General features: G+C 41.1%; 1 protein-coding gene and 1 pseudogene across 2 annotated transcripts in view; one reads left to right on the top strand and one right to left on the bottom strand.

Moving 5' to 3' along the window:
• The window catches only part of ANKRD28 (ankyrin repeat domain 28), a gene marked incomplete at both ends in the record, with an annotated part of 134,087 nt that overhangs the window by 99,335 nt on the left and 12,473 nt on the right, over positions 1-22,279 (bottom strand). The gene's annotated exons all lie outside the window — the stretch shown is intronic.
• LOC311179904 (U6 snRNA-associated Sm-like protein LSm2) lies at positions 2,495-3,097 on the top strand (annotated as a pseudogene). Its single transcript has one exon. The product of its transcript is annotated as a U6 snRNA-associated Sm-like protein LSm2 (transcript).

Below are 22,279 nucleotides of genomic sequence, written 5' to 3'. Positions count from 1 at the left end.
GAGGGTCCCACATGGCGCGCAGACCTCTCCTGCCGCCCTCTGCTCCCCTCAGCAGTGTACTTCGGTCCTTCTGCCTGCTCTGCTCCCCGCTCTGGCTCTGGTGAATTCCCTCACCCTCCCACGCTTCTGACTGTACCCAGTGCATGTATAAACAAAACAAACAAACAAATAAAATAAATAAAACATGCCTCTATAAAATAAAAAAATAAATAAAAAAAGATACTATTGCACATTTACTATTGGTAGAATGACTTTTGGTAGAATGACTTTTTAAAAAAAAAAACTGACAATATCAAAGTCTGGGAGGAAACGTTGAGCTATTATAATCCTTATATATTGCTGCTGGGAAATCAAAATATTAATCATTTTGTAGTTGTTTATAAAGTTAAACATACAATTAGTGTATGCACCGACTCCTCGGTATTAACTCAATAAAATAAAAACTGTTCACAAAAATATGTGCATTAATATTTATTCTGACTTTATCCATAATCTCCAAAACCTGGAAATAACCCAAACATCTCTCAACTAGAGAATGGGTATATTAACTACAATAAATCCATATAATAGAATACAACTCAGTAATAAAAAAGGAACCATAGTGAATGACTGTTTTTCACGACACTGCAAAAGCCAAAATCGTAAAGAGATAAAAGAGATAGGTAAAAGTTAGGAGCTATGTAATGAACACAAAGAGGCCACAAGGAAACTTTGGGGAGTAATGGAAGTATTCTATATCTTGATTGTTTTGGTCATTAAATGGTTTAAGCACTAGTGAATACTAGTAACAGTATACTGAAAAGGGTAAACTTTATCTCTAAAATATACCTTAATAAGAATAAACAAACTATAAAAGTGTTAGAAAGAGCTACATCACCACCCTTTCAAATCCATAATTTCCTAAGACAAAAATTCACATTTAAGTATTGAAAAAATTCTATACTAAAAAAACAAACAAACAGGGGCCTCCCTGGTGGTACAAGGAGTTAAAGACAGCGCTATCAAGTTATGGCCAGACACTGCAACACGAGTTCGATTCCCCAACCACCAGGGAGGTGACCCGCATGGTACAGACCTCTCCTGTCTCACTGGCTTCTTCCCTCAGCAGAGTAATCTGTCTGTTCTGCTCCCCACTATCTGATGAATTCTCTCACCCCCCCCACTCCCGCACCTCTGGCCTACACCCCCAGTACTTGTGTGCATAATTTTTTTTTTAAATCTTAAAAAATACCCCACAAAACAAAAAAAAAAATAAAGTTAAAAAAAAAAAGACAAACATTGAGAACAAAAACAACCCACTACAGAAATAGGCAAAAACCAGAAACAACTCACAGAAAAGGAAACACACAAAAATGGGAAATTCATATTTAAAAAGTCCAACTGTTCAAAACATGAACATATATTCAACCTCACAAGGAATTTCGGAAATTTAAGTTAAAACAAGAAACTACTGGGGGCCTCCCTGGTGGTGCAGGGGTTAAAGGCAGCACAATCGCCAGCCACTGCAGCACAAGTTGACTTCAATCCCCAGCTGGCCAGGGAGCTGACCCACACGGTGCAGCACCTCTCCTGCCTCTGCCCACTACTCCCCTCAGCAGTGCTTTTCAGTATATCTGCCTGTTCTACTCCCCATTCTCACTGGTGAATACTCTCACCTCCCCCTCACCCTGCCACTTGCACCCCAGTTCTTGTATGCATGAATACATAAATCTTTCAAAATAAATAAAACAGGAAACTACCATACAGCCATCAGATTGTAAAAATTAAAGTCATACTAAAACAATTATCAACAAGTTTGAGAGTAAAGAGGCACAACTACTCTGGAGAAAATAAAAACGACACTGTAAAAGTGAGTATGCTGATTCAGCAAGTCTGTTTCTGGCACATCAACCTCAGAGAAACTTTGATATATATGTAAGGAGATACACAAGAAAAGCTGATGTATACATTATTAATTATTATAGTTCAAAGTTGGTAACTACCTAACCGCATTCAGTATGTCATGTGAATAGACTCTGGTTAATTTGTATGAGATATAGTGAAATGTGCTGACATGGATAAAATTTTAAAACCAATGCTACAAAAGACAAATTTAGTATACCATTTGAAAGTTTAGAAATCATAAAAAACATAGCACATACTGGTTATGGATATGATATGTAAAGCTTTGCATATGTGTAAAAACCTGAATAATATAAGCCAACTTCAAGGTGGTTCCCTAGGGAAGGACAAGAATTTTACTCTTTAGGGGACACAAAGTGAATACAGCAAAGTATTAACAGGTTTATTCCTGGTGGTAAGTAGTAAGGTTCCCATTGAGCTGTATTTTATCTTATCCTGTGTGTCTGAAAATTTCAACATAATTAAAAATATTTTCAAGCGCCTACACCCCCCCAACCTCCCTCCACTCGCGGGGCAGCACTTCGGGGCACCCGGCCTCCGGCACCCGGTTCTCGCCTTCCCCATCAGGCCAGCAGCCCACGGCGCGAACTCCATGCTCTTCTATTCCTTTTTCAAGTCCCTTGTGGGCAAGGATGTGGTGGCGGAACTCAAGAATGACCAGAGCATCTGTGGAACACTCCATTCTGTGGATCAGTATCTCAATATCAAACTGACATCAGTGTCACAAACCCTAAGAAATACCCTCACGGGTTATCAGTGAAGAAATGCTTCATCCGGGGGGCTCAGTGGTCCGCTGTGTGCAGCTGCCCGCAGATGAGGGTGACACACAGCTGCTCCAGGATGCAGCCAAGAAGGAGGCCCTACAGCAGAAACAGTGATGATTCCTCTTCGCCAGCCCCTTCCATTGATGACCTTTAACCTATGCCCCAGCCCAGAATCCCTCCCCTGCATACTTGAGGTGGTGTGTTTTGTTACTTTTTTTTTAAGAGTGAGGGTTTTTTTTGTTTTTTTAAGGGGTGAGTGGTTTAGAGGGTTAATAATAGGGAGCAACTAATCCTTTGTTGAGAAGGAGGGGGGATCAGTAGGCTTGGGAACTGCAAAGACTTCCCTGTCTTTGGTACCTGCCTTTCTCACTCCTTCCCTGGAGACAGAGAATCTCCTAGATCTCTCCAGGGTAGCTGGTGATTCATTTTGGGGATGGAAGGAATCTATCCTGCACTGGGAATAAAATTTATGATGCAAAAAAATAAATAAATAAATAACCCCCCCCCCCCAAAAAAAAAAAGCATCTAGTACACGGCTTCCATGCAGAAGAGGAACTGAAATGCAGCAAGAACAGAAAAGGGCAGACTGGTCAGAGAACTACTGCATTGACCCAAGTAACCACAGCAGCATGAACTAATCAATAAGACCATAAAGCAGGAAGGAGAGAGATCTATATTACATACACATGAATTAGGATAAAAATTTCTTCATATAGTTATGCAAGTTAGTCATTATCTGTAAGTTTCCTATACTGTTGAAAAAGTTCCCCAACATCAGCCTGATTTTGGAGTTCCCTTAGGAAATTCAAGTTCAGTTACATCATCCTTTAGTGAACTGAGACTGCCTCTCTACAAAATTATTTAGTATAAATCAAAGTAGAAGAAGTCTCTATCCAGAAACTCTGCACTATTATTAAATCTGAATCACAGCACTATTATCATGTCGGTATGACTAACACAATGTACCAGAGACACATCCTGTCAACCAGCACCAAAACTTGTCACTTTCACTATTTGTGCATCACAAGGAAACTGGCAGCTTATAAACAACATGTAAAACTCATTATCTCTAATAGTCACAAGAAAATAATTCTACAGACATAACAGCAGCTCAAAATTGGGCCTCACAAACCACAGATCTGAGGTTATTAAAGCAGGGGAGGGGGGAGGAGAGGGAAGGGAAGAGCACAAAGGGCTGTGGTGGTGGTTCAGGGGTGTCGTGGTGGTGGAAAAATTATGGGAACTACACCTCCGGGGGCAAAATCAAATATTGTACAAAAATGAACGATGTAAAAAAATTAAAAAATTAGTATTTTTTAAAAGTGGGCCTCTGGGCCTCCCCTAATGGTGCAGTGGTTGAGCGCTGGGTTGCGAGGCTGCCCACAGCCTCTGCAGTGCCGGTTCGATCCCCAGCTACTGGGCGAGGGTCCCACATGGCGCGCGGATCTCTCCTGCTACCTGCTGCTCCCCTCAGCAGTGTGTTTCATCAGTCTGCCTGTTCTGTTCCCTGCTCTGGTGAATTCTCTCACCCTCCTGCGCTTCTGACTGTACCCAGTGCTTGTATAAATAAATAAATCTTAAAAAAAAAAAAAGTGGGCCTCATATCATCATTAACATTGAATCCAAACAGAAATTATAGGCAAAATCATGCGGATTCCAAAGAGACACATAATGGGTCTCCCTGGTGGAGCAAGGGGTTAAGACACAACCTATGAAATACGTAAGAACATTTTGATGATGAATCAAGTCTACTGAACCACAAAGTCTTGATACATGTTACTGTGAATCTGAGAGTATCCTTTTATATGTGTGTGTGCATATTTATGAGAACGCATAGAAAGATGACAACACAAACAGACCCAGAGCTGATTAAGGCGGGAATGCAGACCCAGGAGGTTACCAGATCACTACTCTTCTTATCATAAAGCACTGCAGTAAGAACCTAAAATCCGAAGAAACCATACAAAAAGTACTGCTCTACCAAACCCAAAAATATGCTAAGCCCCTGCTGCCATTTGTATGTATAGTTTTTGTTTAACATTGTGGTAATGCCCATTTTTTAAATGAACACTAATTTCTTTCATGGGTCACTCCTTATCAACCACACTGATACTTTACTCAAAAAAAAAAAAAAAAAAAAAGGGGGGGGTAGATAGAGAGGGAACCCAAGCTTTACCCTCTGGTGTACTTACCAGAACTTCTTTTTTCAGTTTGTAATGCCAAAGTCATCATCACCCTTCAGCTACTCCACACTCAACATTTTTTTTTTTAAAGACTTATTTATTTATACAAGAGCAGGGGTACAGGCCAGAGGTGTGGAGAAGTGAGAGGATTCACAGAGACAGAGTGGGGAACAGAACAGGCAGACTGACTGAAATACACTGCTGAGGGGAGCAGCGGGGGAGGCAGGAGAGAGGTCTGCTGAGCCATGTGGGTAGCTCCCTAGCAGGCTGGGGATCGAACTTGTGCTGCAGAGGCTGTGGATTGCTTCACAGTGTGGTGCTTAACCCCTTGTACCACCAGGGAGCCCCCACACTCAACTTTTAATTACATTTGGTAAAAAAAAAGGAAAAGAAGGGCCTCCCTGGTGGCGCAGCGGTTGAGCGCTGGGTTGAGAAGCTGCCCGCAGCCTCTGCGGCGCCGGTTCGATCCCCGGCTGCTCCCTGGCCACTGGAGGAGGGTCCCGCATGGCGCGCAGACCTCTCCTGCCGCCCACTGCTCCCCTCAGCAGTGTACCTCGGTCCTTCTGCCTGCTCTGCTCCCCGCTCTGGCTCTGGTGAATTCTCTCACCCTCCCGCGCTTCTGACTGTACCCAGTGCTTGTATAAATAAACAAATCTTTAAAAAAAAAAAAAAAAAAGCGCAGGCTTGGGAAAAAAAAAAAAAAGGAAAAGAAGTTTCTTTCTGTTAATTCTGAAGTAGAGAAAAATTGGGGTCTCCCCGGTGGCACAGCAGTTGAGCACTGGGTTGCAAAGCTGCCCACGGCCTCTGCAGCGCTGGTTCAATCCCCAGCTGTTCCCCAGCCACCAGAGGAGGGTCCCACATGGTGCGCAGACCTCTCCTGCCGCCCGCTGCTCCCCTCAGCAGTGTGTACTTTGGTCCTTCTGGCTGCTCTGCTCCCTGCTCTGACTCTGGTGAATTCTCTCACCCTCCCGCGCTTCTGACTGTACCCAGTGCTTGTATAAATAAACAAATAAGCAAATAAATAACTCTTTAAAAAAATAAAGAATAAAGTAAAGGAAAAATTATGTTTTTCGGGAAGCCTTCATTTTTAGGAAAGAAAGTATAATGTGGACTATGTGAATGACCTAACACCCACTCTGGTGGTGTGACGAGACCGCCAAACATATCATGAGAATGGACATGTAACGGAAGCAATAATTAAATCTATTTTTAAGCCACTGAGATTTGGGATTTATTACTACAGCAAAATCTATGCCACGCTGGTTAATAAACCATCCCTCCCATCTCCGTACCATCTGTAAATGTGATGAGTAAGCCTTATGGCTCATGCAATCCATGGAATACAGCAGACTTCATTCAAAAAAATTAAAGTTAGGCTATTCTAGTGTGTTCTCAATGAATTCAGGCTACTTCTTAATGATCAGTGGCTTTACTTCTCCTGCAAACAAGTGACTCTTTAAATAATTTATTCTAGACTATCACTGAAAGCCACATCAAGAGCTATAATCGTACTTCTTCTCTTCTGAAAAAATGCAGTAAACCTGCCCTGTCTCTAACCTTCCAACATCTCTTTGAAACTCCGCAAGGCCTGAACACAAAAATTAGAGAATTTATTTGTTCTTACAACCCCAAATATAATTTTTTCTTTTTATTTATTCTTTTTTCCTGGTGGTAGCTTTATTTTTTTATATGAATTTTATTTTTTACATCACTGTTCATTTTTTTTAAACATTTTTTTTGATTTATTTTATTTTTTAAATTTTATTTATACAAGCACTGGGTACAGTCAGAAGTGCGGGAGGGTGAGAGAATTCACCAGAGCCAGAGCGGGGAGCAGAGCAGGCAGGAGGACCCAAGTATACTGCTGAGGGGAGCAGCGGGCGGCAGGAGAGGTCCCTCCTCCGGTGGCCGGGGAGCAGCCGGGGATCGAACCGGCGCTGCAGAGGCCGCGGACAGCCTCACAACCCAGCGCTCAACTGCTGCGCCACCGGGGAGGCCCTTTCATCACTGTTCATTTTTAAACAATATTTGCTTCTCCCACCCCCTCAGGCGTAGTCCCTATAGTTTCCATCACCAATGCACTCGTGTACCATCACCTCAGTCCCCTGTGCTCCTCCCTCCCTTTGATCCCTCTCCCTCCTTCTCCCCTGCAATATGTCTGATTTATAATTGTCTTTTTTGCTTTGTTGTGTTTTGTACTGTTATTATTTTTTTTACAGTCTTATTTGGTTTCCCTATATTCCTGCTATAAGTGAAACCATCTGATATTTTTCTTTTTCCTTCTAGCTAATTTCACTGAGCATAATTCCTTCTAGTTTCATGCGTGTTGCTGTGAATGGCATGAGTTTATCTTTTTGGATTGCTGAATAATACTCTATCATGTATATATGCCACATCTTCTTGATCCAGTCATCTACTTTTGGGCATTTGCAACCCCAAATATAATTCGTTCAAGAATAATCACTATCTTTATTCCTTTCTCTTGATTTTATTTCTCTATTTCCATTTACTGTTTTACTTTAACCCAAGACTGACCTTTTATGAGCAAAGTGAATCAGAAGATCCTTCCCTTCAGACATAATATTCATGTTATTCCATAATAGGCTATTCCAACTATCCTGTACTGTTCACTTACTGCTAAGATGTATTCAACCTTTAGTAAGTACAACATTGAGTATTAGGAAACTGCTTGCTCTGGGACATTATCTCTGCTCTCAAGGAATGCACAGTTTGAAATGTCAAGTAAGAGCTGTAGCACAGGGATCCTGAATACTTTAAGTAGTATAATACAGTGGCTAGGCACATAAACTTTGAAACCAGACAATCCTGGGATTAGTTTCTGGTCTCAACTTCCTCCTCTATAAAACCAGGATAATTAGCCACAAAGGACTGTTCAAAGAATAAATCAGATGACACACGTAACCGATTTAATAGATATTATCTTGAAGATATTAATTAACCAGAAAAAAATTATGCAAAGATGATTAGTCATATTTGCATTTTAGAAATAGCATGCTTTGCATCCAGTAGCAAAAAATAGATAAAAGTTGAGTGCAAAGCACAGTAAGATAGTTAAAAAGCAACTGCAGGCAGATAAAGAATGAGAGGAAAGGGCCTCCCCGGTGGCGCAGCAGTTGAGCGCTGAGTTAAGCTGCCCGCAGCTCTGCAGCCCCGGTTCAATCCCCAGCCGCTGGGCGAGAGTCCCACATGGAGCACAGACCTCTCCTGCCACGCCCGCTGCTCCCCTCAGCAGTGTACTTTGTCAGTCTGCCTGTTCTGTTCCTGGCTCTGGTGAATTCTCTCACCCTCCAGCACTTCTGACTGTACCCAGTGCTTGTATAAATAAATAAATAAATCTTAAAAAAAAGAGAGAGAGAGAAAAAACAACAAAGGTTCAGTCCTGGCTCTAATAACTGTAATCTTGTACAAATTTTATTCTCCTCAGGTCTCAGTGCTCTCATCTACAATGTGGCCTACACGATTAAAGTGTACTTATGTACCACCTGTCTGTTTTAATGACTTCACATTTCATCTATCTATAATGTCAGTTACAGGCAAATCATATACAGACATCCTTAACAAAAAAAAACTAAAGAAGAATTAAATGCTAAAAACTACTTTCAAGAACAAACACAAAAGGTGTGCACAGTGTCAAGAACAAGAAGAAAACTGCATCTGTAATCGGGCATCTTCTGAGATGGCAAAAGAAAATGTTATAAATGTTACAAATCTAAGAAACTGTGAGTTAAGGTTTTTTTGCAATGTAAACTATCAGTTTATAAATAAAAACCCCAAAGCTTTCCAGAGAATAACAAAGAATTTAAGATCTGAAGATGGTAAATATTCAGATAAACAAATTTTTAAATCATCTGACACCATTTCCATCAGTTACCTCTAATAAACAAGAAATAAAAAGTATCTAAACTCGGAAGAAGTAAAATTATTTTTTTTTAAAAAAGATATGCCCATCCATGTAAGAACTGGGGTACAGTCAGAGGTGAGGGAGGGTGAGAGAATTCACCAGAGACAGAGCAGGGAGCAGAACAGGCAGATGGACCGAAGACACTGGTGAGGGGAGCAGCGGGTGAGGCAGGAGAGGTCTGCCGCGCTATGTATGTTTCTCCCTGGCCGGCCAGGAATCGAACCCGTGGCTGCAGAGGCTGCAGACAGCTTCACAGCGTGGTGCTCAACCCGCTGCGCCACCAGGGAGGCCCAAATTATTTCTGTTCATAGACATGACTTCAGCAGAAAACCATAAAGACACCCCCCCCACACACACACACACACAAACACAAGAAAATCAACACATTTTACTCTCTAACTCTGGGTTTTTTAAAAATTACACCAACAACAAAGAATCTAACAGCACCAAAAAAAGAAACAAAAAACAAGAAAACTTGGTAATATAGTTAATTGAGGCTCCAAAGGCTTGTACACTGAAAACTACAAAACACTGCTGAAAGAAACTAAAGACAGAATGCATGTAAAGATATCCTGTGTCCACAGGCTGGAAGAGTAATATTGTTAAAATGTCTATATTAGTTACTTTTTAAAAGATTTATTTTATTTATGCATAAAAGAGCTGGGATGCAGGCCAGAGGTGAGGGGTGGGGGTAGGCAAGAGGGGGAACAGGATTCACTAGAGACAGAGCGGGAAGCAGAACAGGCGGATTGACTGAAGTACACAGCTGAGGTGAGCAGCGGGCAAGTCAGGAGAGGTCTGCTGCGCCCTGTGGGTCAGGTCCCTGGCCAGGGATCAAACGTGCTGCAGTGGCTGCCCACAGCTTCATAGTGCTGAGTCTTAACCCCTTGCGCCACCAGGGAGGCCCTACTTAGAGTTATTATCAAAGATTCAATCTAATCTCAAAAACGTTTTTACAGGAACCGAAAAATCCATCCTAAAAGTCATATGGAATTTTATTTTATTTTATTTTTTTAAATGCTTTCCTAAGGATCGCTCTCTTTTCTAAAAAAAAAAATATTTATTTATACAAGCACTGGGTACAGTCAGAAGTGCGGCAGGGTGAGAGAATTCACCAGAGCCACAGAAGGGAGCAGAACAGACAGACTGACGAAATACACTGCTGAGGGGAGAAGCGGGCGGCAGGAGAGGTCTGCGCGCCATGTGGGACCCTCACCTAGTGGGCTGGGGATCAAACCGGCGCTGCAGAGGCTGTGGGCAGCTTCACAGCCCAGCGCTAAACCGCTGCGCCACCGGGGAGGCCCTCATATGGAATTTTAAAGGGTAAAATAATCTTGAAAAAGAACAACACTTGGAGAGTTCACACTTCTGGATTTCAAAACTTAACATAAAGCTATAGTAAAATGAAACAGTGTGGAACTCAAAGACAGACATAGAGACCAATGGGCTGCAACAGAGGTCAGGAATTTAACAAATAATTCCAACAAGGAATTCCAAAACCACAAAATACCATTTCATATACTTTAGAATGGTGCTGGGAAATTGGAAAGCCATATGCAAAAATGAAGCTAGACCCTATCACATACAAAAGTAAACTCAAAACGGATCAAAGACAAAACACAAGGGCTAACACTAGAACTACTTAGCCCAGGTAAAGCTTTGTGATACTAGATCTGGCCATGATTTCTTAGATATGATACCAAAAGCACAGCCAACAAGAGAAAAATAAACTGGATTTAGCCATTAAAATCTGTGTGAATGCAAGGATCCTATCAATCAAATGAAAAGGCAATCTACGGAATGGGAGAAAATATTTTTGCAAATCATATACACGATAAGGACTAATATCCAATCCAAAAACAGTAACAAAAGAAAACTTGATTTAAAAATGGGCTAAGGATTTGAATAGATATTTCTCTAAATAAATATAAATGGCAATGGGCACAAGAAAGATGCTCAATAGCACTAACTAGGAAACACAAGTCAAAACCACAAAATACCGTTTCATAAACTTAAGAATGGGTATTATTTTAGAAAACACAAGAAAACAAAATCAATGTCGGTGAGGAAAGATGCAGTGAAAGTGAAAGTCATGTGCACTGCTGGTGATAATGTAAAATATTACAGCCATTAATACAGAGATTACAGTATGGTGCTTCCTAAAAAACTCAACAGAATTACCATCCGATCCAGCAATTCCACTTCTTGGGATATGCCCGTAAAAAATGAAAACAGGGACTCAAGTAGTTATTTCTACACCCATTTTCATAGCATCAGCATACACAGTGGCCAAAAGAACACTTGGGAAACCACCCAGGTATCCAGTGATGGATGAATGGGCAAACTAATAATTAAATATCCTTCCTTTTTAAGGCTGAATAATATTCTCCTGTACGTGTGTACCACATTTTGTCTATCCATTCAGCCACTGATGAATACTTGGGTTGCTGCTTCCCAAGAGTTCTTTCGGCTGTTGTGTATGCTGCTGCTATGAACATGTATTTTACAATAAAATTAACTGGAAAATATATTTTTTTTTACTTTTACATCAATAAACAATTTAGTTTGGGATAGTATTTCTATTTGACTTTAGAATGAGAATTTGTTTTATACCTCAGGTAAAACACTATCCTGATGATGATGGTTCTATCACACACACATTTATGAAGACCTATGCCCCTACATCTCAAGTCATTGTGTAGACAGAATAGGAATATAAGTATAAATCATATAAATAAAGAAAGCAGAGTGTAACAAGAAAAAAGTTAACAATTTTAAAAGATAAATATATTTACTTGTGATTTCTCAAAGTACTACTATTTGTGCTAGCACTTGAGGAAAAAATTATGGTCTTTTCCAAATGTTCTTGCAGTTAAATACCACTATTAATTGACCCACAGATGAAAGTATTACACATAGAAAGTCATATTTATGAAATAAACACAACAAAAATATTAGTATGCAGGTCTGGGGAAGCCACTGCCTTTAAATTTTTAACCCGACCCCAACAAATTTTTAACACCTTCATTTCTTCTGGACCCTTCACAGCTTCCACACTGCACTGCCTTGTTCACTGACTTCACAGGTATTTCTCAAAGCCTTACCTAAAGGAAAAGTCAAAGTTAACCTTTACAAAGGACTACTCAAGACAAGAACTCTAATTGCAATTCTGATTAATTTTACATAGATAAGAAAATATCTACAGAAAGTCTTTTTTTCTCTAAATCACTTTCAGTAAAATTCTCCTAAACGTTGCTAGAAATTACTTCCATAGTAACTTACCAACAATTCACTCAAATTCACAGAGCTCACAGTGTTTACAGAAACAAAAAATCTATTATTTCTATTTCTTTATGGTGAGATTAAATTGTAGTGTCATTAATTAAAATGCTTGTATCATACCCCCTTTTCTATGGGTAAGCAATCTCTTACACTTGAGGTGTTTGTTACACCTCATCTTGTTTCTCTACCAATTTCCTAAGACAGTGGTTTTTCCACAACCATTTGTTATTGTAAACACTAGAAAATCATTCATTTACTAATTCTTCCAAACATAATTCTCCACTTCGCTGATCTACAAGTAACGCTTTTTGATCCATATGAAGTCAACAATGAGCCATCATAAATTTTGCTATATATTTTAAAACATTAAAAAATACTCAGGTCTAGGGGCCTCCCTGGTGGCAGAAGGGGTTAAGACACAACCTATGAAGCAATCGGTAGCCACTACAGAAGGAGTTCAATCCCTAGCCAGGGAGCTACCCACATGGCACAGCAGATCTCTCCTGTCTTACCCACTGCCCCCCTCAGCAGTGTATTTCGTCAGTCTGCCTGTTCTATTCCCCACTCTGTCTCTGGTGAATCCTCACCCCTCCCCCACACCTCTGGCCTGTACCCCAGCTCTTGTATGCACAAATAAATCTTTAAAAACAATACTCAGGTCGGGCCTCCCCGGTGGCACAGCGGTTGAGCGCTGGGTTGCGAAGCTGCCCGCAGACTCTGCAGTGCTGGTTCGATCCCCTGCTGCTCCCAGCCACGGGAGGAGGGTCCCACATGGCGCACAGACCTCTCCTGCCACCCGCTGCTCCCCTCAGCAGTGTACTTTGGTCCTTCTGCCTGCTCTGCTCCCCGCTCTGGCTCTGGTGAATTCTCTCACCCTCCAGCGCTTCTGACTGTACCCAGTGCCATGTATAAACAAAACAAACAAATAAAACAAATAAATAAAAACATGCCTCTATAAAAAAAAATAAATCTTAAAAAAAAAAAAACAATACTCAGGTCTAAATAAGAACTTCCCATGAAAGCCTAGGGAATTTAAATCTTGTAGCCTACAGTAGATTAATTCAGCAAGAGACAGCTTAGGCTTAACAGTACCTGAAGGACAAAACTTAAGAATCCATCTCTTCAAAAAAACTTTTGGTTTCAGGACACTTTTCATGCATTTAAATTACTGAGGACCAAAGAGTTTTGTTTTATGGGCATCATTTATGTTGAGGTCTATGACACTCAAAATTAAAACTGGAGAAAGTTTAAATATTTTTAATTCACTTAATGTTAAATATCAATATAAACTTTATGAAAATTTTTTAATTAGAGAGGAGTACATTGTCTTACATATTTATAAATTTCTTTACTATATGACTTAACAGTAGCTGGTCAGAATTTCATGGCCCCTTCTACATTCAATCTGCTGTGATGTTATTCTGGTCAAGTACATGAAGAAATTCGTACTCATAACTAGGAAGAAAATGGTAGCATATTTTACAAGACGTTCACATAACTGGATAGTCTCCTCTGATACTGTACCAAAATTTGACATTAGAAAGGTTAGCAGCAATATGAAATTATAATCAATGGAGTCTTCATACTTTTCCACATTGAAATCTATGTACTTTGAGTGTATCTTTAATCATATGTGATTTTATAACATCACAAATCAGTCATTTGTAAGTGCTGGTTCGTCAAATTATTCAGATCTTTCAAACTACTGGCAATTTCATTATATACAATATCAAAACAGCTGCAATTATTAATATCACTACCAATACGATCATAAAAGAGTTTTAAGCATCGTGGAGCTCCCAGACTGAAGGTGGGCAACACATTTCTAAGTTTTATTAACAAGTTCAAAGTTATTTTTCTCAAAGTGACAAATGTACTTTGTTCCTTTTCAAAAAAAATGTTTGCAAAGTATCCAAGCCTAGATAACCATATTTTCTCAATCTGTATTCTCAAGTGATATGGTATTCCAAAAAAAAATTTTTTTAAAAAAGGCAACTCCATCACACAAATTGTTTTCCTATGCAGCACAGAAGCATTTTATCTTATAGATGTTCAAGGGTCCAATGTAATAAAATTCATCTATACTTAAAAAGTCTTAAGGGAAGTTAACTTTTTTTTTTAATTGTGAGCACATGGCAGTAAAGAATACAGACTACCAGACAGTTGGTACCTATGCCATGCTTTCTAATTAGGTATCAGCAATTTTACTCACCATTGCTTTTGAATCACTGCCCAAATGTAAATAAAGTAAAAGGGCATAAACTTCGTTACTATTATGAATTTTATTTATTTATTTTAAAGATTTATTTAGTTATACAAGCACTGGGTACAGTCAGAAGCGTGGGAGGATGAGAGAATTCATCAGAGCCAGAGCTGGGAACAGAACAGGCAGAGAGATGAAATACACTGCTGAGGGGAGCAGCAGGCGGCAGGAGAGGTCGACGCGCCATGTGGGACCCTCCCCGGTGGCTGGGGATCGAACCAGTGCTGCAGAGGCTGTGGGCAGCTTCGCAACCCAGCGCTCAACCGCTGAGCCACCAGGGGAGGCCTATTATGAATTTTAAACTCAGACACGCCCAGGGATTCATGGAGCACACGTTGAGAACTCAGGGACCAAAATGTCTCCAAGATTTGGCATAAACTACTGGTCCTATCTTCAGTAAGAGAAAACCCTAAAACTAGCCTCTAAGAATCACTCAACTTTCGTTTACAAAAAAAAAAAAAAAAAAAAAACACAGGCCCAAAGTAGTAAAGGATTAACCTGGGCAAAGAAAATATGGTCCTCCTGTTAGGGGGAAAATGATGTCCTAAGGCTAATTCCATATAGGCTTTGTAGACTCCACCCCCACCCCAGGCCAAAGCCAAAGACACTGGGAACTCCAAATCCCATCACCACCAAAGGGAAGGTGGCTGGGACCTGAGGGTGGGGTTAAGCAGCCGGGTTGGTATAAAGCCAGACACGTGGGCTTTGGAGGGGTCCCCCATTTGGCTCCCCCGCCAGCTTGCAGCGTCTGGCCAGCTCAGAGAGTGCCTTTGGGTTTCCAGGTCGGCGGATCGGGTAGGACGCATTAAAGACTTTATTTCCCTATTTTCTCCCTGAGTTGTACATTTTCCTTATTTCCTTTTCCCTTGTAAATAAACCTTTTATGAACCTTTTGTGTGTGCCTGTAGTGGAGTATTCATAAGTCCCTTTTAAGCGCGCGGGTGAGGACCCACAGCCAGGCAACTCGGTCAATATCGGGGCTGCCCTATTAACACTCCCACAGCTACTGGGAAATACCCTCTTAATTCCTCAGAATGTCCTGTAAGACAAAAGTGACACTGTGTACTGGGGTCCGCGAGCCACACCAGATAGTGTAATGATGTGATTTATGGTGAGGGCTTTGGGACATGCGGTATCAGCTTGACCGCTGGAGAAGCAGGAGAAGAGGATCAGCACAGGGCTCATAAGCCATACCCATGTAATTGACCTCCAATAAAATCCCTGGGAACCAAAGCTCAGGCAGGGCTTCCCTGCCCGACAGCGTGCTATGCAGGCTATCACGGGTGGGAGAAGCAAGGGCTGTCTCCGCAGCACCACTGGGAGAGGACAACTGCAAGCTTAGACCGGGAACAATCCTGGTGCCAGCTCTAGAGCCTTCCCCCCTGCTGGCTTTGTTCTGTATCCTTCCAGTGGCTACAGATGAATGGTAATGAACCATGAACGTAAATATAACAGCTTCAGTGAGTTCAGATTACTCCTGAGTATATAAAAGACAATTTCCCACCCAAAGGTTTCTCTCTACACAAGACATTCATTTTTGTCCAAGGTGTAGGAACATGCCTGCACATGTGCACACGAGCCGTGGGTCTTTGCAGCCCTGATTGACAAACGCTACACTAACTACCAACACTTTCTTAAAGTTACTTGTTTCAGAGAGGGGTTTCTCAACCTCTGAAATAATGACATTATAGATGTCATTTTTGTTGTGAATGCTTAACGGAATCCCTGGCCTCTATCCAACAGATGACAGTAGTACCTTTCCCCTTCCCCAGCTACAACAATAAAAAATGTCTCCAGTCACTGAAAAATACCCCCCATTCCTGCACTGAGCATTGCTGCTCTGGAGGAAAGTCATCTACAAAGTCAAGCCTTACATCTTTCTTGTTAAAGGAAAAAAAAAAAAAAAGAGGAGGAAAGTATTTTAGCTCTATCTTCTCATCTTTCCCTAATGTTAATTATTTGATGATGGAAAGCAACTGTCCATTCTGAATCTTCTCTACAAACAATATTTAAACAGTACTGAACTAAACTCTTCTTCCTAGGGAACTCAGGTTACCCATTTCAAGAGTGGAGGAAGCAGGGGCGGAGCAACATGGCGGCGAGGAGACGCTGCGAGTAAGATCTCCCATTAAAAAAAGTTAATAGGGAGGAAAAGCGGCAGGTCCCAGTGAGAACTGGGACACGGAAGATAAACGGGTGACTCCAGCAAACTGCCCAAAGAAGAAAGTGGCCATAAAAGAGGACCAGAAGGGAGGGAAGCGCAGAACCCTGCTCCCCTCCCCCGCCCACAGAGGCGGCACTCTCCGACCGGCAGAGAGGAGGGAAACAACAAACCAAAACGGCCAACAAGAACAAAGGACGCAGCAAGTGGGACTGTGAGTGGAAAGGAACTATTGCAGCCACCACACCCCGTGAACGGGAGCTGTGGAGAACCCTGCAGGATCCGCCGCAGAGGTGAGCTCCAGGCGCCATTAAAGAGAGACCCCGCCCCCCAGGAGGAGGCCAGCACCAGCACACAGCCCCGGCCGCCTGGTAAGCTTGCGCGGAAAGCAGCGCGCTGGAAAAGCAGACGCGGATCCGGATCGGATCGCAGCTGCCCAGGTCCCCGCGCCTGCGACCTAGGCTTGCGGGGAGACGCGCGGAGGCCCTCCCTGAGTGAGCAGGAACCAGGCGCCCAGGCACGGGAGCGGGATTCAAAAGGCGCCATTCCCGCGCCACTGATCTGGGCTATAGCCCGCGTCCTGGAACTGAGGGCTTTGGAACTGAGACCCGGGGCACGAAATTAGGGGCGTGGGTTCCCCACGACGGTAGGGCACAAGGCAGACAGAGCACCCCAAAGCCGTTGAGATGTACCCTACCATCCCCGCTCTGCTCCCTGTCCCACGGGGTGGAAAATCAGCTCCCCAAGGGCTCTAGGAGAGATCTCTGGCGCCACCTAGCGACTTGAAACCAGCAGAGGCTCCTGAAGGAGCTAGTGGCCAGCTGGGGAGTTAGCCCACACCGGGCCCCTTCCGACCAGTAGTCTGAGCCCACAGGGGGAGCGAGCACCCACAGCCGGGGCAGACCAGGTGCGCAGAAGAGTGTGCCTGAGACCAGACGCGCAGGGAGTGTGTCCCACATCACCATTTTAGAACAGGGACATTTCTTCAGTAAAGACTACCTGCAGAAGGCTTCCTCAGGAGCCAGAGGTGAGCGGGGGAAGTTCACCCACGACAGACCCCCTCTGGCCTGCAGTCCAAGCCCAGAGGGGAGCAGGAACCCACCGCCGGGGCAGACCAGGCGCACAGGGGAGTGTGTCCCCACATCGGCATTTTAGAACAGGGACCTTTCTCCAGTAAAGACTGCTTGAAACTGACAGATGACTCCTGGAGGAACCAGAGGGGAACAGAGAAGCCCACCCAAGATGCCGGCCAGTCCCAACAACACAGTGTCCCAACGCATACGGCAAATTAGAAAACAGACAGTAGGGAGAAGAACCACACGCAACCTAGCAACTCTCCAGAGAAAAAGCACACCACAAAAAGAAAACCAGCCCCCAGATTGCAACGACAATAACTTGGAAGAATTTCTGAGCCTTCCAGAAAGAGAATTTAAAATTGCCGTGATTAAAAAACTGACAGAAGTCATAAAGGAAAACAATGATAAGGGAAAAATAATCAATGATCAGAAGAATGCAATTGAGTCCCTAGAGAGGGAAAACAATGGTCAGAAGAAAGAAATTGAGTCCCTAAAGAGGGAAGTAAAAGAAATGCAGATCAAAGAATTAATGGAAGAACTAAAGAATTCTGGAAAAAGCAATGAAAGCAGAATAGATGAAATGGAAGAACGAATAAGTAATCTTGAAGACACAGAAATAAAAAGAACCAAAACAGAAAAGGAAAGAGAAGTACGAAGGAAAAAGAACGAAGAAAGACTTCGGGAACTATCTGACTCCATGAGGAAAGGAAATATAAGAGTTATAGGAATACCAGAAGGAGAGGAGAGAGATGTAGGAACAGAGAAAATATTCAAAGAGATAATTGAAGAGAACTTCCCAAATGTGAAGACGGAGCTGAAAATTGATATACAAGAAGCAAGAAGAACACCAAACTTCCACGACGAAAGGAAAAATACAGCAAGACACATAATAGTAAAGCTCCCAAGAATCCAGGACAAGGAAAAAATAATGAAGCTGGCAAGAGGGAAGAAACAGATAACATTCAAAGGAAAACCAATCAGGCTGACATCAGACTTCTCCGAAGAAACACTACGGGCAAGGAGAGAGTGGAGGGACATAGTCAACAGACTCCAAGAAAACAGATGCCAACCAAGAATACTCTATCCCGCAAAGCTCTCCTTCCTCTGTGAAGAAAGAATATGGACCTTCCCAGACAAACAGAAACTCCGGAATTTCATTGCAACTAAACCCCCACTCCAAAAAATACTACAAGGAGTCCTAAAGCCAGAACCTCAGAGGGACGAATAACAATGAAAGAAGGCCAAAAAAAAAAAAGTTATTAAAAGAATAAATAAATAAAATCAAAGGAAAGACAAACACAATGGCAAATACAGATGTTAACATATCAATATTAACTCTAAATGTAAATGGACTAAACTCTTCAATAAAAAGACACAGAGTTGCAGCCTGGATTAAGAAACAAAACCCAACCTTTTGCTGTCTCCAGGAAACACATTTAGCTACAAAAGATAAAAATAGGCTCAAAGTTAAAGGATGGAAAACAATCCTACAAGCAAATGGACCAAAAAAGAAAGCAGGAACAGCTATACTTATATCAGATAAAACAGATTTCAAACTCAAAAAGATAAAAAGAGACTCCAATGGTCACTACATTATGATCAAGGGGACAATACTTCAAGAAGAAATAACACTCATTAACATATACTCACCAAACGAAGGAGCGCCAAAATATATCAGACAACTGTTGTCCTCTCTGAAAACAGACATCAGAGAAAACACATACGTAGTGGGAGACTTCAACACACCACTATCAACAATGGATAGATCAACAAGACAAAAAATAAGTAAAGAAACCAAAGCTCTAAATAAGGACCTAGAGCAATTGGGCTTAACACACATCTATAGAACACTAAACCCCAAAAAAACGTAGTACACATTTTTCTCAAGTGCACACGGATCATTCTCCAGGATCGATCACATTCTGGGGCACAAGACAAACATCAACAGATACACCAAGATTGAAATCATATCAACCATCTTTTCTGACCATGAAGGCATCAAACTAGAAATAAACCATAAAAAGAAGGCAAGGAACTTTCCTACCTCATGGAGATTAAAAACCACACTACTGGAAGACCATTGGACTAATGAGGAGATCAAAGAAGAAATTAAAAAATTTTTTGAATTGAACAAGGAGGACACCAATATCCTAAATGTATGGGATGCAGCAAAAGCAGTAATAAGAGGCAAATATATAGCAATAGAAGCTCACATCAAGAAACAAGAAAGAACGCAAAGAAACAACCTAATCTCGAAGCTCAAAGATCTAGAAAAAGAACAACAAAAAAACCCCAAAACCAGTAGAAGAAAAGAAATAATAAAAACCAAAGCAGAAATAAATGAAATTGAAACTAAAAAAACAACCCAAAATATCAATGAAACCAAGAGCTGGTTCTTTGAAAAAAATCAATAAAATAGACAAACCCCTAGCCAGGCTCACAAAGGAAAAAAGGGAGAAAGCACAAATAAACAGGATCATCAATGAAAGAGGAGAAATCACAACGGACACAGCAGAAATCAAAAGAATAATCAGTAACTACTATGAACAGTTATATGGAAACAAGTTTAACAATCTAGAGGAGATGGACAAATTCCTACAACTCTAAAATCACCCAAAGCTAGATAAAGAAGAAATAGAACACCTAAACAGACGAATTACAATTAGCGAAATTGAAATGGTAATCAAAAACCTCCCCAAAAACAAAAGCCCAGGTCCTGATGGATTTACAAATGAATTCTACCAAACATTCAGAGACGAATTAGTGCCTATCCTTCACAAACTCTTCCAAAAAATTGAGAAGGAAGGGACAATACCAAACACGTTTTATGAAGCCAACATTACACTAATACCAAAACCGAACAAGGACAACAAAAAAAAGGAAAACTACAGGCCAATCTCCCTAATGAACACTGATGTAAAAATCCTCAATAAAATTTTAGCTATCAGAATCCAACAATGTATCCATAAGATAATTCACCACGACCAAGTAGGATTCATTCCAGGGACACAAGGATGGTTTAACATCCGAAAATCAATCAACGTTATCCAACACATCAACAAAAAGAAATATAAAAACCATATGATAATATCAATAGATGCTGAGAAAGCTTTCGACAAAGTGCAACACCCATTCATGATAAAAGCCCTTGAAATTCTTGGGATACAAGGAACATACCTCAACATCATAAAGGCCATCTATGACAAGCCAACAGCCAGTATCATTCTCAATGGTGAAAAGCTGAAAGCAATTCCATTAAGATCTGGAACAAGACAAGGATGTCCACTCTCACCATTGCTTTTCAATAATACTGGAAGTCCTAGCCAGGGCAATAAGACAAGAGAAAGACATCCAAGGAATCCAAATAGGAAAAGAAGAAGTCAAACTATCACTATTTGCAGACGATATGATATTATACATAGAGAACCCCAAAAACTCCACAGAAAAGCTAATTCAACTCATCAATCAGTTCAGTAAAGTGGCAGGATACAAAATCAACACGCAAAAGTCAGTAGCCTTCCTATACACAAACAATAAATCTGAAGAAGAAGAAATCAAAAAAACCATCCCTTTTGTTATTGAAACAAAAAAAATCAAATATTTGGGAATAAATCTAACAAAAGAGGTAAAGGACCTATACAAAGAAAACTATAAAACACTGTTAAAAGAAATAGAAGAAGACACAAAGAAATGGAGAGACATCCCCTGCTCATGGATTGGAAGAATAAACATTATTAAAATGGCCATCCTTCCAAAAGCAATATACAGATTCAATGCTATTCCAATCAAAATTTCAATGTCATTCTTCAAAGAAATAGAACAATTATTGATGAAATTCATATGGAATCACAAAAAACCCCGAATAGCCAAAGCTCTCCTGAAAAAAAAAGAAGGGAATGGAGGCATCAGACTCCCAGACTTCAAACTATACTACAAAGCCATAATCATCAAAACTGCATGGTATTGGAACAAGAACAGACATACAGACCAATGGAATCGAATAGAAAATCCAGAAATAAACCCACAGATTTATGGTCAACTAATCTTTGACAAAGGAGCAAAGAATATGCATTGGAGCAAAGAAAGTTTGTTCAATAAATGGTGCTGGGAAAACTGGGTAGCTACATGCAAAAGAATGAAGCTTGACCACTACCTCACACCATACACAAAAATCAACTCAAAATGGATTAAAGAACTAGACATAAGACCTGAAACCATACGTGATTTGCACATCAAAGACATCTTTACAGACACATCACCCAAAGCAGTGATAGTGAAGGCAAAGATAAACAGCTGGGACTACATCAAATTAAAGAGCTTTTGCACAGCAAAAGAGACAATAACCAAATCAAAGAGAAACCCCACCAACTGGGAGAACATTTTTGCACCCAACACTAATGATAAAGGACTGATCACAAAAATCTGCAAAGAGTTGATGAGACTCAACAACAACAAAGAAAATTATCCAGTCAAAAAATGGGCAGAAGAGCTAAAAAGAAACTTCTCTGAAGAGGAAATGCAAATGGCCAACAGGCATATGAAAAAATGTTCAACATCACTTGTCATCAGGGAAATGCAAATCAAAACTACCATGAGATACCATCTTACACCAGTGAGAATGGCACATATTAAAAAAACTAGCAACAACAAATGTTGGCGAGGGTGTGGAGAAAAAGGAACTCTTCTGCACTGTTGGTGGGAGTGCAAACTGGTCCAACCACTGTGG

This window comes from Talpa europaea (assembly GCF_964194135.1).
Source record: "Talpa europaea genome assembly, chromosome: 11".
NCBI classification, from domain to species: Eukaryota; Metazoa; Chordata; class Mammalia; order Eulipotyphla; family Talpidae; genus Talpa; species Talpa europaea.
This window is presented reverse-complemented; position numbering and strand designations above follow the sequence as displayed.